Raw genomic sequence first — 15,020 nt, 5'->3', positions numbered from 1 at the left:
TCCTAATGTGTAAGTACTCCTTCATTTCCTGAGCATTGGATGATTATGAATCCCAAAGATCCTACTCTCCAAAGCAGATTTTCTCTTCCAGCTCTCCAGCCTTGTAAACCTGCCTGCATGATTTATCCACATGGAGTAATAAGATTTATAGAGTAATTTATCTGTTTGCAGAGGGATTTGGACATGATGCAGATAATGTTTTTCCAAACACATAAGCATGCTGTCTTCACACTAGCTTTACACTCCCTGACATCATTAACCCTTTGCTAATAAAGCAGTGTATAGAAATGTGTGCCATCCTAGAAATATGTTTTCACTGATTATAAGATTGAGTATGGGAGAAGTGAATACCCTGGATGTATAAGTTTTTATTTAAATGTCCATGAACTTTGTGATTTCTTCCTACATCAGCAACACCTATATCCTGAGTATTGATAGCAAAGAGTTAGATAAGCCTTGAAATGTTAATTCAGAAAGAAAAAAAGAATTCTTATACTTCCATATACTATATGCATAGAAGTCTGTGTCTATGAGAGCCAGTCTCACTACATACATATCTATATATAATATACACGTTGCTTTTGTGTGTCTACAGCTCAAAAGAAATGGAGGTTTTAAGCTGTACACTTTAGTAGACATTACAGTGTGAACTGGGGGAAGTGAGAAAAGAGAATAAATATAGAAGCAGTTATTCCCGAGAAAAGGGAAGATAGACTCACAGAGCATGCAAAGTAGGCACCTGTGAGAGTCCCTTGCTTCCCCAGACCTCTCACCTCATGTGCCCTCCTTTTTATTTCCCTTGCCTTGGACAAGGCTTTATTTCTGGGTTGGTGGAGCTTGATCAGAAGTAACGAGAGAGAGAGAGTTCCCTTTGTTTTTTCAGCTGACCTTCTTCTCAATCTCTTTAACCGAATCCAGTGAGCTTTGTGGGTCAGTTTCCTGGTGAAGAATGGTGCTCTTGCTTTCTGTTTACAAGTACAGCCTGGGAAAGGCTTGCTTCTACTTTATTTGTGACATTTTACTGAGAGCATGCGCTTCCAGGGGAGGAGAGGAAGCAGAAATTGATTCATTGGAAGCCACAGTGGATGTTTGGCACTGTGAAAGTGAAGGGGGGAAATCCTCCCTCAGTGATTGTGTGGCCCTGAATAATCTGAAATGGCATCAAGAAGCCAGGGTGGTTGGTCATTCTGGTGGCCCAATGACAGAAGGTTGGCCAACCATGTCCCTAAAACATTTAGCTTTACTACCTTATGTCCATGAAACGAATGTGTTTGTGTTTGTGTGTGTGTGTGTGTGTGTGAATTGATGCTCATTTTTGTATACTTATGATATTTGATGTAAATATCCATCTTGCTAGGAAAATGCACACTAGTCTTGGGGTCTTGTTCTGTACCTTCTATCTTTTGGAGGGAAAACAAAAGAGTATAGAATGAAGGTAACAACACCAGATGGAAAGAGAGATACTCTCATGTATGTAAATCTAACCTTGTTGTTTCCCAGAGAAGATTGTAGAACTTTATTGGGTCCTTTATGAGATTATTTAAGAGCTGAAGGAAACCACAACACCATCCTTCATCTCAAAGGCAAAGAATCAAAGCAGTAGCACCTGGGGATACTTCCAAGGCCTTCTGAACCAGCATTTGTGTTTATATTTGTATGAGCAGTGAAGTATGTAATGCACTTATTCACAGGACTTCATTGGTGGGGAGTCTTGGGTATATTTTTCAGAACAAAGCCCTCCTGACTCACTGCCACCCCCTATCAGTATAGGAGTCCATCAGTTACTGGATGAGATTCTACCACTAATCTTTCCAACCCTCTCTCCTTGCTCGCAGGCACCCATACAGATTCAGCTCCTGGTTTATCTTGGCAGGTTGAAACTATGTAGCTCTCTTGATAAGGGAAAAGTAGAAATAGATAATGCTCCAATCGAATCTTTAAAATTTAATTTTCAACAATTTCACAGAGTATATTTTCAGTATCAACAGCATATATCTTTAAGATAATTATAAAATACTTGATCTCAATGTATTTGTTTTTAAGGTAACTTAGTCCAAATTATAAATGCATGTATATCTGAATATATAGCATAAGTACATATATGGTAAAATGCAGGTGTTTCACACTATTGTAACGTTCAATATTTTGAATTTGAGGTATGGAAATTTTATTTATTTCACAATTCTGACTCTAGTTGATGTTTGTGGGATATTATAATACTTCCTATGGTGATGACACTTTTCTCATTTAAATGTAAATGTACCTAATAAGTGTTAGCTGTAAGAAACTTAATATCTAAGTTTATGATAGTTAAATTTTTTAAGTTTTCAAAAATTTAGGTATTTTTCCCCTGCATGTTTCTACATTAAGGGGCAAATAAGAATCAACACAAAAGATGTGATTAATTGACCATAAAATGTAAACGTTTTATGCACATTTCACGGGGGAAAAAGTGGTTTCCCTTCTATAAGGCATCTGGAATGCCTACATTCACTAAGAAAGTGTCAACACTCAAACAAACTCCTGACGCAATATGTGGTTTTCTGTAACTTATAATTCTCTATGTGAAAACAAACTTTGTGGGCATGGGTCTATAGAGAGAACTTGGAACAATCATAAGGTTTTTTGTTTTTGTAACTACATCACTAAAGGTAATCAAAATATATTGCTTATTACTGATATTTCAAGAACCATCCATTGTCCATAAAATATTTTATTAAATATAGTTGGTAAATAATGGAATATAGCATACTGTGTATTATCTAGGAAGATGGCATATTATATACATGTTTTTAAAGGATGTTTAGGATGTTTATGTTCCTGTGAGTTATATCATTTGTTGTTACTTATGGCCTGAGGAACAAATGCAGATTGTGATAATTTGTTTTTCTGTAAGTACAAAACACCTAAATACTAACACACACACACACACACACACACACACACACACACACACACACCACATATTAAGGTGATTTCTCTGTTTTATGTAATTTGACTTTGAATGAATTATTTGTAGAATTGTGGTGCAAACTATGAAAAGTGACGGACTCATCCACAAAATCAGTTGGTGAGGTTTAAACATTGTGTTTCTTTAATCTGGTTCTATATAATAGCAAACTCAGGCAAAAAAGGATTAGTGCATTTTGCTGTGGTCTCTCAGAGCTCCACGTAAAAATGTCTGTGACTCATCTGATAGGAGGTTGCCCAAATGTGTGCTGGTCCCCTCACTGTCATTACCTGAGCCTTAGAGAGCTCTTCCCTTCAGACCATTACTGGGGGCTTACGACCATTTGCCCTGTTGTTTTCTGAATGTCCTGCCTGTTAATTTGTAAGACTCAGAAGATGTAGACTCCATTTTGGATCTATCCTTGCATGCAACATGACTTTGAGCAAATTCCTTAAATGTTTTGAGCTTTTTAGTTTCTTTTATAAAGCACCTAAACTATCTATTTTAGTTACTCTATGGGGTTGTTTAAGGAAGCTCATAAGAAGTAAAGTAGGAAAGTTTAAGTATTAGTGGTTTTTCAACCATATGCAGCCAGTTGTTCAGACTTTAGGCACATTTTTTCTTTTTTAAATCAGTGTTCTTAGTCTTGAAGGTGTACCAAAGTTATATGGAGTGCTTGTTAAAACAAATGTGACTTGGCTCCTATTTTCAGAGTTTCTGATTCTGTAGGTCTCTGGTAGGGTCTGAGATTTGCATTTCTAAGAAATTCTTAGATGCTGCTGATGCTGCAGGGCTGGGCCTCACAACTTGGGAACCTCTGACCCTGCTACTACAAGTATGTTCTGCAGATGGGCATCTGAAGTATCTCATAGTCGCCTATTAAAATCCAAAACCTTGAGGTCTATCCAAGACCTAATAAATCAGAATCTACATTTAACAAGATCCCCAAATGAATCATAAGCACATTAAAGTTGGAGAAGTACGGCTTTAGACAGTTCACAACTATGTACATTACAATCATCTGGGGACCTTAAAAACACTAAAGCCACACATTTTCTACTCTCAGGAATTCTGATTTCATTAGGTTAGGGCAGGGCCTGGGCATAGGCTTTTACAAAAATGATTCTGAGATGTACACAATGTTGAGAACCACTGTGTTCTCATTGTTTGAGGAATAACATTCCTTTGTGGGCCAGCATTTAATAGCCATGTAGTAAAAAATTGGAGTCGTGTTATATGGCTTGAAATAGGTCAACAGCAAAGATGTAAAAGTTCAGTTGGGAGAGAGAAAAGAGATTGTCATAGATCTATTTCTTTACCACATGATCTCCTAACTACTTGTCATGGAAAATGGGGTGACATTATTTTAATACTAGTGACCTGGTGCATGGATTCGTGCACATTGAAAGGAAATTAGTTAGAAGAAAGATTCGTGTGGTCATTAAATTACTGCAGAAAATTACATGTCAAAATAGTATATATAATATAGTATTATAAAATTAAAATACAAAATATTTTAATATCGCTATTTGCCCTTTCTCTATAATAGAAGTGTCAGAGATGAAAGAAAATGAGTAAAATATATATGAAAATAATATATAAATTGATTAATAAATAAACAATATTCTGTTGATGACATCGCTTTCTTTTGGCTTCAGAGGTATGTTGTGCCAATAGTTGGTCTTCAGATACATTCTGGTGTTGTGTGCAATTGGCACCAGTGAGAGCTTTATGTATATTGTGCATGCACGAGTCAACGTTTATTTTTAAATTGCCAGTGTGCGTCATATGTACTGGCCAGCCAGTTGGTTGGTCGGTTGGTTGGACGGATGAACAGTTGGTTACTTAGCCTTTTATATACATAGATGGATCCAATGTAAGTAATATCTATTGAAATAACATTACATTTAATTTTTTCTCAAGTTGATTGTCTTGTGTTCTGTCTTTCATTTATATTAAGCAAGACACAAAACAGTTCTAGGTATTTTTAATGTGATCACAAGAAAACTATCTTCATTATTAACTTATGCAAACAGGCTTAATTGTGTGTACTTCTGTTTTCATATATAATTTATAAGATAATAAAAATTATAAACTGTAATAACTAATATGTTTGTAGAATTCATCTCAACTTTTACATGGTGATCAGTCTGTCACTGAAACTTAAAGACAAGTCTGTGTCATAGGTAAAAACTTTCACCAGCAGTACAGTATGTTCAGATGCTCAATAAATACACTGAAGACCAAGATCTAAATAACTTGAAATAATATGATCTATTAAATGAAGATAACTGGCAATTACTTGGCCTACTAATTAACCTACTTTATGATTAAATGAGATACTATATATCCAAGTACTTTGTAAACTGAAATGCTATAAAATGTAAGCTCTTAATTAGATTATCATTATATTAGTAGTAGGGAATAACTTTTAGAAAATTAGAAATCTTTAAATAAAATGAGCTTTTAAATTTTATTTCTAGGGTCAAGATTGGTCACTAGATGTTTATATCATTTAATTTCAAAACCTTGACAGTCATACCTATCTTAGAATAGAGTTGAATTTTTTATCAGAAATAAGGGCAAGTGGAAACCTTTTTATGGTAGGTAGTCACCTGTAATCAAAACATAATCTCAAGTTAATGAATGATTAACGTTCACACACACACGCAAAAAAAAAAAAAAATTATGGGCTTCAGATTTTGTTACTTACTCTGGGACAAACTTGAAGAAATTTATAGTAAAGAAAGACCTTGGGTATTACACAGTTCACCATTTCATTTGAAAGTGATGTAACTGAGAAGAGAAAAATGTAGTTGGTTGTCCAAAGATTTGGGTGACCATTTGAGAACTAGAATTAATATCTCCTAATTACCATTATGAACTCTGATATGATCTTCCTGGTTTTCATGCTATCCCATATTGAGCTGTTTTTAACCCAAAATGATACTAAAAATTTCTCTCCCTCTCTTCTCTTCCTTATTTTCCCCTCCCTACTTATTCCTCCCCATGATTCCCCGCCCCTTCTCTCATCTCCTCTCTGTTCTCTTTTCCTTTATCTCCCCTTCTCTTACTCCTCCACCCTTCTTCCCACCCCCTCTCTTATCTCTTGCCTTCTTCTCTCTCTCTTCTCTTCCTCATCCCAACAAATCAAAGCTGCACTTAACCTGTGGAGGACCATCTAGCTAGTGCAAGTCAAGAGGGAATTTTGCAGGAAATGCTTCACATTTCACATATTTTCTATCTATATTAACCAAGTGGATTTTCTTTCCTTTACTTGCAGGCTCCATGTTATCATATTCTCAAAGCCATTCTTGGCAGAATCTATGCAACTTTGTCTTAAATTTTCTTTTTGCTTCTGGTATTCTGCCTATTACTCAGATTTTTATCTGAATTCTTAGCTTTCCCCCACCCCGCCAGTACTTCATTTGTGTTCCTAAATCTTACTGCCATCTTATTGTTACTTATGGCCTTTTGCCTGGTTAAGTCTCCTGCTACTTGTTCTTCTTACAGACCCTGATTTGGACGGCTGCCGTGAGATTGTAGTTCCGGTCTCTGACTTCAGTTGCAGACTAGTCTTTGCACAATCTCAGGGGTTACTCTACACCTGGTGGTCATTGTAGGTTATAGTGAAAATCCTTTGAGAAAGGTAGATTTTTTCCCCCTAATTTGCACAGAATTCACTTTGGGCTAACGTAGTCTTGTGGTGTTAAACTGGAAGGAACTGGACAGAGATCTAGACCCCTTTCCTGGGATGGTGGAGGGACTTTGTGATAAACCCTTCTGTAGGTACCTGGGGTTTTCTGGTGTGGCATGCAGAACAAGGTCTCATGAAACCTTCTTAGCAGTTGAATGGTGGAGCCAAGGGAGATCCAATATGTGACAGCAAGAAAAGGACAGAGCACAGTAAGGGAAACAGCAGGTCAGCAACTCTCAGTGAACCCCACAGGGAGGCCTGTCAGATCTCAGTAGAGACTCAGGCACGAGGCTGAGGATTAGAGAAGGAGGAGAGTCCTTGGGACAAGGGCTGGCTTAACCAGGGCAGAACCTTCAGGAATAAGGGACTCATACCCCAGACATATTCTTAAAATAGGTAACTTAGTGAAATATAAAGTGAATCTCTGTATCAAAACTATTGTCAACAAAGGGTGACATAGATATGAATCTCAGAGTACTAAGCACCATCTTTTAAAACACTTGCTATGTAAGTTCAGGATCATAAAACCTGGTCTAGCTAGGTGGGGAAAAGGTGGAGGCAAAGGTCCAAAATGAAGTGAGAATTTGGCACTACCTGCTTCTCCCTGCTTTAGGTGCTTTACTGGATTACATATTTAGCCTACTTAGAACTTCCAAGATTCCATATAGTTAGCAGAACCTGGACCTGACTATCTCAGGCCTTTTGTGTTCCAATATTGATCTAGAAATGAGACCAGATCCTTCAAAGCTTCTCATCATCCACAACATAAAATCAAAGCTCCTTCTACAGGCTAATTCTTCATGACCTGCTACCTCATTGTGTTCACTAATTCAGAACCACTTACAGTTTCTGCTCATGAACATGTGAATGTGTGTACACAGTAGTGCTGGTTCTTACCTTTGCTCACGTTGTTCTCCCTGTCTGAAGCCTCCTTTCCTCCCTCATGAAATCCCCGCCAGTATACTTCTTTGCTAGGTACCTCCTTGCTGTTCCTTCCAGGTTCAAGGCTAGTTCTGGTAGTTCTAATGCTATTTCATCTAGGAAATCTTTTCTAATTCTCCCATACTGGGCTAAGTACTCTGTATATTATTGCTGATTTTATATATATATACTAGTGGCCTGGTGCACAAAATTTGTGCAAGCGGCAGGAGTTCCCCCAGCCCAGCCTGCACCCTCTCCAATCGGGGACTAGTTGGAGCATGACCGAGTGCCGGAAGATGTCTAAACTGGCAGCCAGACATCTCTCTGGCAATCTGAGACCACTGGCTCCTAACTGCTCAACTGCCTGACTGCCTGATTGCCCCTAACTGCTTCAGTCTGCCTGCCTGATTACCCCTAATTACCCTCCACTGCGGCCTGATCTTGCCCCCAACTGTTCTCCCCTGCTGGCCTGATCTCGCCCCAAACTGCCCTCCCCTGCTGGCCTGGTTGCCCCAACTGCCCTCCTCTGCCAGCCAGATCTTGCCCCCAGCTGCCCTCCCCTGCTGGCCTGATCTCACCCCCAACTGTCCTACCCTACTGTCCTGATCACCTCTAACTGCTTCTGCCTCAGCCCCCATCACCATGGCTTTGTCTGAAAGGAAGTTGGACATCCGGAAGATGGCTGGTGGACCCAGTTTAATTAGCATATTACCCTTTTATTAAAATAGATAGATTATATCAGGAGGAGATGCTCTTGGCAGACAAAAATACATAATCCCTATATCTGGACTGATAGCCAGCCATATGCACTATATTGCCAAACTGGTCATTAAAAAATTGAACTGCTTTCTTACACCTTACACCAAACCATTGTTGCCCTTAAAACCCCTCCTCAGCCCCCACCTTAGGTTCTGCATTCGCAGTTAACCCAGATTAGGTTCTAATTGGTCAGTTTCTATGCCATTGGGTCCTCACACTTCACCCAGATTTGGTTCTGATTGGTTAGTTTCTATGCCAGTCAGCATCTCCGGGCCTGATCAGAGAGGCGGGGCTGATCAGCAGCCCCCACAGAGGCCTGGAGAGAAAGAGAGGCGCAGCTGCTGGCCAGACCCGGAGAGAAAGAGAGAGGCAAGGGCTGATCAACAGCTGCCACAGAGGCTATGGATCAGGCCCTGCTTCTTTCTCAAGGCCTCTCTCTGGGCTTCATCCACAGCCCCCTCAGCAGTCAGTGCTGGGTTGCCATGGCAACCCAGTACTGACTGCAAGACTGACTTCTGGTAGGTCGAGCCTTTGGTCATTTTGGACGTTACAGACCCTGGGTTTTTATATATTAGAATAGTGAAAATAGTGAAATGATTATATATAGAGAGGTTTTATATATATCCTATATAATAAAGAGCTAATATGCAAATGGCATCATGCCCTCGTGCCTCGCACCCTTGTGCCAGAACTGCTCAGGCACTCAACACTGGGGACAGAGAAATGGGGACTAGCCAGACCCAAATGAGCTCACAGGAGAGGAATGAGGACCAGCCAGGCTGCAGCCTGGGAGAGGGACAAGCCACCCGCCCCGCAGTCCTGGGCACCAGCGGCTGCGCCTGTGCCTGTGGCCTGGGAGAGGGACAAGCCACCTGCCCCATGGTCCTGGGTGCCTGTGGTTGTGGCCCAGGTGAAGCCGCCCACCCTCAGTCCCCTGAGACTGCGGCCGGCCTGGGCAAAGCTGGCCCAGGTCCTGAATATATAGAGAGGTTTTATATATATCCTATATAATAAAGAGCTAATATGCAAATGGCATCATGCCCTCGTGCCTCGCACCCTTGTGCCAGAACTGCTCAGGCACTCAACACTGGGGACAGAGAAATGGGGACTAGCCAGACCCAAATGAGCTCACAGGAGAGGAATGAGGACCAGCCAGGCTGCAGCCTGGGAGAGGGACAAGCCACCCGCCCCGCAGTCCTGGGCACCAGCGGCTGCGCCTGTGCCTGTGGCCTGGGAGAGGGACAAGCCACCTGCCCCATGGTCCTGGGTGCCTGTGGTTGTGGCCCAGGTGAAGCCGCCCACCCTCAGTCCCCTGAGACTGCGGCCGGCCTGGGCAAAGCTGGCCCAGGTCCTGAGTGCCTGCTGCCAGCCAGAGGGAGAGAAGTCTGGGTCCCAGGTGCCTACGACTGGTGGGAGGAGAGAATCCTGGGTCCTGGGTGCGGGGTGAGGTGGAGGCAGTTAGGGACAATCAGGCCAGCAGGGGAGAGTGGTTGGGGTGATCAGCAGGCAGGCAGAGGTGGTTAGGGGCGATCAGGCATGCAGACAGAGGGTTTAGGGACAATTAGGCTGGCAGGCAGGCGAGTGGTTAGGAGCCAGTAGTCCCAGATTGCGAGAAGCAGTCAGACATCCCCCGAGGGGTCCTGGATTGGAGAGGGTGCAGGCCGGGCTGAGGGACCCCCCCCCATGCATGAATTTCGTGCACTGGGCCTCTAATTTTATATATATATAGTGTAGTGAAAATATCACTACAATCAAGTTAATTAACACATCCATCACCTCAGATAGCTGTTTTGTTTTGTTTTTTTGTAAGTGGGTGAGAACATCCAAGATTCACTGTCCTAGCAAACTTCAAGTATACAACACAACATAATTAACCATAGTCACCATGCTGCTCATTAGATCTCCAGAATTAGTCATTGTATAACTGAAAGTTTATATGCTATGACCACCATCTTCCCATTTCCACCCCCTTCAGTTCCTGGCAACTACCATTCTACTCTCTGTTTCTATGACTTTGACTTTTTTAGATTTCACATATGAGATCATTAGTTTTTCTTTCACTATTTAGCTTTTTTTTTCTTTTGGCATAATGCCTTCCAGGTTCATCCACATTGCTACAAATGACAGGGCTTTCTTATTTTTTATAGCTAAATATTATTCCATTGTGTTTCTGTGTAGGTAGGTAGGTAGATAGATAGATAGATAGATAGATAGATAGAAAGAAATATAGCTCACATTTTGTTTATCCATATGTCCATCAGTGAATACTTGAGTTGTTTTCATATCTTGGCTATTGTGAATAATGCTACAATGAACAGGAAATGCAGCTATCTCTTTGTGACACTGATTTTGTTTCCTTCAGATATATACCCTGAATTGGGAGAGGTGGATCATACACATACCTCAATTGAGTTTTTATTATACTTAAAAAATTATATCCATGCTTATCTTACCTTAAATATACTATCAGTTCTTCAAAGGCAAGCAAGCATCTCATCTACTTTACCTTTTCATCCCAGAATTTAGCTTAGTACTATAGGTGCTCAGATAAATGTTTGCTCACTGAATTGAACAGAGAGAGATAGTCATACATAAATGAAGCAGACCAGACATTGGCTTATAAAAGAGGAAACAAATTTGAAGACACAAGGATGAAGCAAGATATGTTAGCGGTGAAATCGCCAGCACTGAAGTAATTATGGCTGTGTGGTTGAAGAAGGCAAAGTGGTAAAATCATAGATTGATTTTTTTTTCTGACCACTGGTGGTGGAGGGGGCTAGACCCACTGTCAACATTTTCATTTCAGCTACTCGTTACAAGCATGGATTTCCAGAGAATGAGAAAGGCAAGTGAAAGAATCTGAAAGTTTTTGTCATAGGTGCCCAAACAAAGTGTGTTCCATTCTCTGATTAGCTTTTGACAAAACTAGGAGTGACCCAGGGCACCTGAAGTGGGGCATGGCCAATGTCTGTGAAGGCTCAGCATCCCAGGTAGCTCAGCTGTGAGAGAAGGAAAGCACCTTTTAGGAGCTGCAGAGGCTTTCTCCCTCTAGTGGTGGCTGTGGATTTCCAGGGGCTAAGTTAGGGATTTGGGAGTTCTGTCAAGTGTGGGGATTGTTGTGCAACAAGTATATTTACTTACTAATCTGTTCTACTTTCTTGTGAAATAAGTCAAGGTGCAGATTGCTTTAACTCATTTAACTCAAAATTATTATTTGTACTGATCAATGGAGCCTACCTGGGTTTTGCGGTATAGCACACATGAACCACTCCTGGAGAAATTCAAACTTGAATGTACAGTGGACTTTGTAAATTAACTCCCTAATCCCCTTCTGTATATCTTGCCATAATGTATAGGGCATTATTTATATGAGGTGATAGAAAAATCTTGTAACTGAAGAAAAATGCAACCAGCTTCTCATACAATCATGCGTGACTTTTTATTCCATTGTAATTTTTTGATGATGCTTTTCTATATTGAATTTTAATATTTTGAAGTTATCTACAGTTAACAATATGCTTTCTAAAGTTGTGCTTTAATCATGCTACTATTTGCCACACTGTTGGGGACACAAGCTAAACATGAAAGTGATGCAGTTTCACACTAAGTCATGCATAGCCAAATGTCTACATGGGAAAACATTGAGAAAATTAATTGGTTTTCTGATTTCTGATTTTTGTGTTGCTTCAGTTACAGCCCATTCTAGCACCTACATCAAGCTGATTTATTTTATGGGGTTTGAGTCACATATGGCTACCAATTTGTAGCTGATCTTTATCGTGAGATAACAAAGGTTGCTGTAATCTTATGCATGTTCATAATGTAATTGTAAGGACATATCTTAAGATCAGCATTTTACATTGCTGAATCATTAACTTAGCAGAAAAAAATGGATTTTTCTTTGACTTCATGACCTCTATTCTTCTATATTTTTAGCCTCTAATATGATAAACTAATATCTAGTATCATCACCATGACAAGGAACTTCCTAAAGTCTCTATGATATCACTAGAGTAGATAAGTTTCCACATTGAACATCAAGGGCTTTAGGCATTGGTTCCACCAAAACTATTAATGGAGTAAAACTGGAAATTATCTTCTACTCTTTCAACTCCAAAATGGGTATAATTCCTATTTACCTTTTAAACAGAGAGATGTTGGTCTGATGAAATGACATTTTTTGTGTACAGTTGTGTACATCAAAAGAAATTCATGAAGTTATAAGTGGAATGATGATATGCTCTAATTGAAAAAAAAACAACACTCCTACATTATCTTATTAGGGTCAAGTATAGAAACTTTAAAAATATTTTTTGCATTGATGTTTTGAACCTTGTATAGCAGTAAAATAGAACTTAAAATCCAGTTCTTCAAAAAATAAGACTAGGTACTTATGTAGAATCTGCTATATGTAAACAATTTATGTCATGAATATACATAATCTATATTGTATGGATGTGCTTGAACACAATATTTTAATATTAATTTCTTCTCCACATATTTATAATTATGTATCAAAGTGAAAGCGTGTATGTCCATTTTATATGTACATAAAAGTACATACATAAAATATGAATATCAATATAATTGTGAACTTGGGTCACAGCACACTTTATAGGAACCTAATTAATTTGATGCATCAATGATAGGAATGTTTATTGCAGAGAACCAAATTTTCGAGGTAACCAAGGATGTGGACAGATACAATATATAAAAAGCATCATACAATGGCTTTCTTCATATGCCTTGATTAATATGTTTTATTTTTAATTAATCATTGTTGAAGTGCTAAAATAATTTTGTAAGACAGGTCAGACAGTGTTTCTTGTTTCTATTACATCTTGGCTCCAATAGATCCCCTAAAGAGCAAAATAAAATCTTATAGCTTTTTTCATTTATTTGTATTTTAGAATACACACTAATGCTATCTCATCTAAATCAGAAATATTTTTAAGCAGAGTAAACTTTTTGTATTTGGATCTCAATTCTAGGCTGAATTTCTATTTTCTTTTATCCTCAGACACCATGGGACCTAGTGCTTGTTAACAGGCATATTTAATCAAGATGAGAGACGGGCCACTGAAAGAGAAAAATATGAATTTTAATTAAATTTCAATTTGTTTATCAAATAAAATGATCATAATTGTGCTTTTATACCTTTTTCAATACTTAAGATCTAAGGCATGTGAAGAAATTATTAGAGTAATACGAACAGGTTCAGCTGTAAGATTCTTATCTATCATCCCCAGGATACTGAAACTATTTGATAGCATGATCTTAGAGATACTGTTGCTGACATTTGAAACCTTGTAGAAGACAGAGGCATTTCACAGTATTAGTGGCATACAATATCATCCTAGTTATAAATAAAAGGGGCAAACTAATACTTTATCAACAACAAGAACAAAAGCCTAAGTACTAGAACCTTTTGAAAAGTAAGGGATGATCACTAGGAGCCAACATGGGTTCTCTGGGAACAAATATAACATGGTAAATAGATTTCTTCAAAACAACCAAAATTCACACTGGTACATCAGGGAAAGGTCATGTACCCTGAGTATCTGTAGTTTGACTAGTTTCCCTTGATATCCTTATTAACAGATTTTGGCTCCATAATGAGCTAGATTTTATTTTACTTGGTTGGATAATCAGGCCAAAGAAATAATGCTTGATAGTGGTGAAGCACTCTCTTAGTCTGTGTTTGGCCATGGTTAATATTTGTATAAAAACTCAGGAGGCACAATTCCTACCATTTATGTGACACAAAGAAAAGAGGATTCTGTTTGTTGATAGAATTATAGGGTAAAAATGGATGAATCTATAGGGGCACAAATTGTAGCTATATATAAAAAAGAAAAAAAGAATGCTCTTTGTACTTCATAAGTATGTGTGCTTATGCCACATCTCATTAAAAAGAAGGAAGAAAAAAGAGAAAGCAAGCAAAAGCAAAGTAAACCAAAGAATATGGAGTGATTTATAATTTAAAGAGGACATAATTTAAATAAGCAAATCAGATTGAATTATTTTGAAAATGAACATTTAAACAGCATTATGGCATAATGGAAATAACAGGGCTTCTGAGCCAGGAGTCAGGGCTCAGAATACCACCTTTGCCAATTATCAGCTTTGTGAAAATGGGCCAATCACTTATCCTTGCTGGGCCTCAGATCCTTTATTTACAAAATGAATATGATAATAATAATATTTACCTTCTCACCTCAGGAGGTTATAATAAAATAAGAATATGTGTGTGTGTGTGTATTTTATAAATATCATTGATATTCTGCGAGGTAGAATTGGTTTCCTTGCAAAGAAGTACATTTTTAGTCATTTTAGTAACCACTATTAGGAAATGTTATTTTTAAAACAACCTTTATGTAGTAGAAGGTTGAAATAAGTTCTCATATCTTTTCTACTAATAATAATCTATCATTCTGTGATATTCCAAATTTTCAATGTAGTTTACTTTTTGTTACGTATTTTTAAATTTTTGCTGACATCCTATTATAAGTTTGCTTATGAAGAATGTCATTCAGAAAGATGTTCTCTAATTATTTTTTTAGTGGGTGTTAATTTTCATACCTCTATACTTTCTTTCCACTGGGGAATTTGCAAACATGTACAGAGATAGGGACTGTGTTTCTTTTTTTTTTTCTTAAACTAAATCTTTATTGTTCAGATTACATTTGTTCC

The 15,020-nt window shown here is 38.5% G+C and overlaps 1 protein-coding gene across 2 annotated transcripts in view; it reads left to right on the top strand.

Moving 5' to 3' along the window:
• The window catches only part of LSAMP (limbic system-associated membrane protein), a 663,422-nt gene that overhangs the window by 2,071 nt on the left and 646,331 nt on the right, over nt 1-15,020 (top strand). The window lies entirely within an intron of this gene.

Source organism: Myotis brandtii, unplaced genomic scaffold, assembly GCF_000412655.1.
Source record: "Myotis brandtii unplaced genomic scaffold, ASM41265v1 scaffold46, whole genome shotgun sequence".
NCBI classification, from domain to species: Eukaryota; Metazoa; Chordata; class Mammalia; order Chiroptera; family Vespertilionidae; genus Myotis; species Myotis brandtii.
This window is presented reverse-complemented; position numbering and strand designations above follow the sequence as displayed.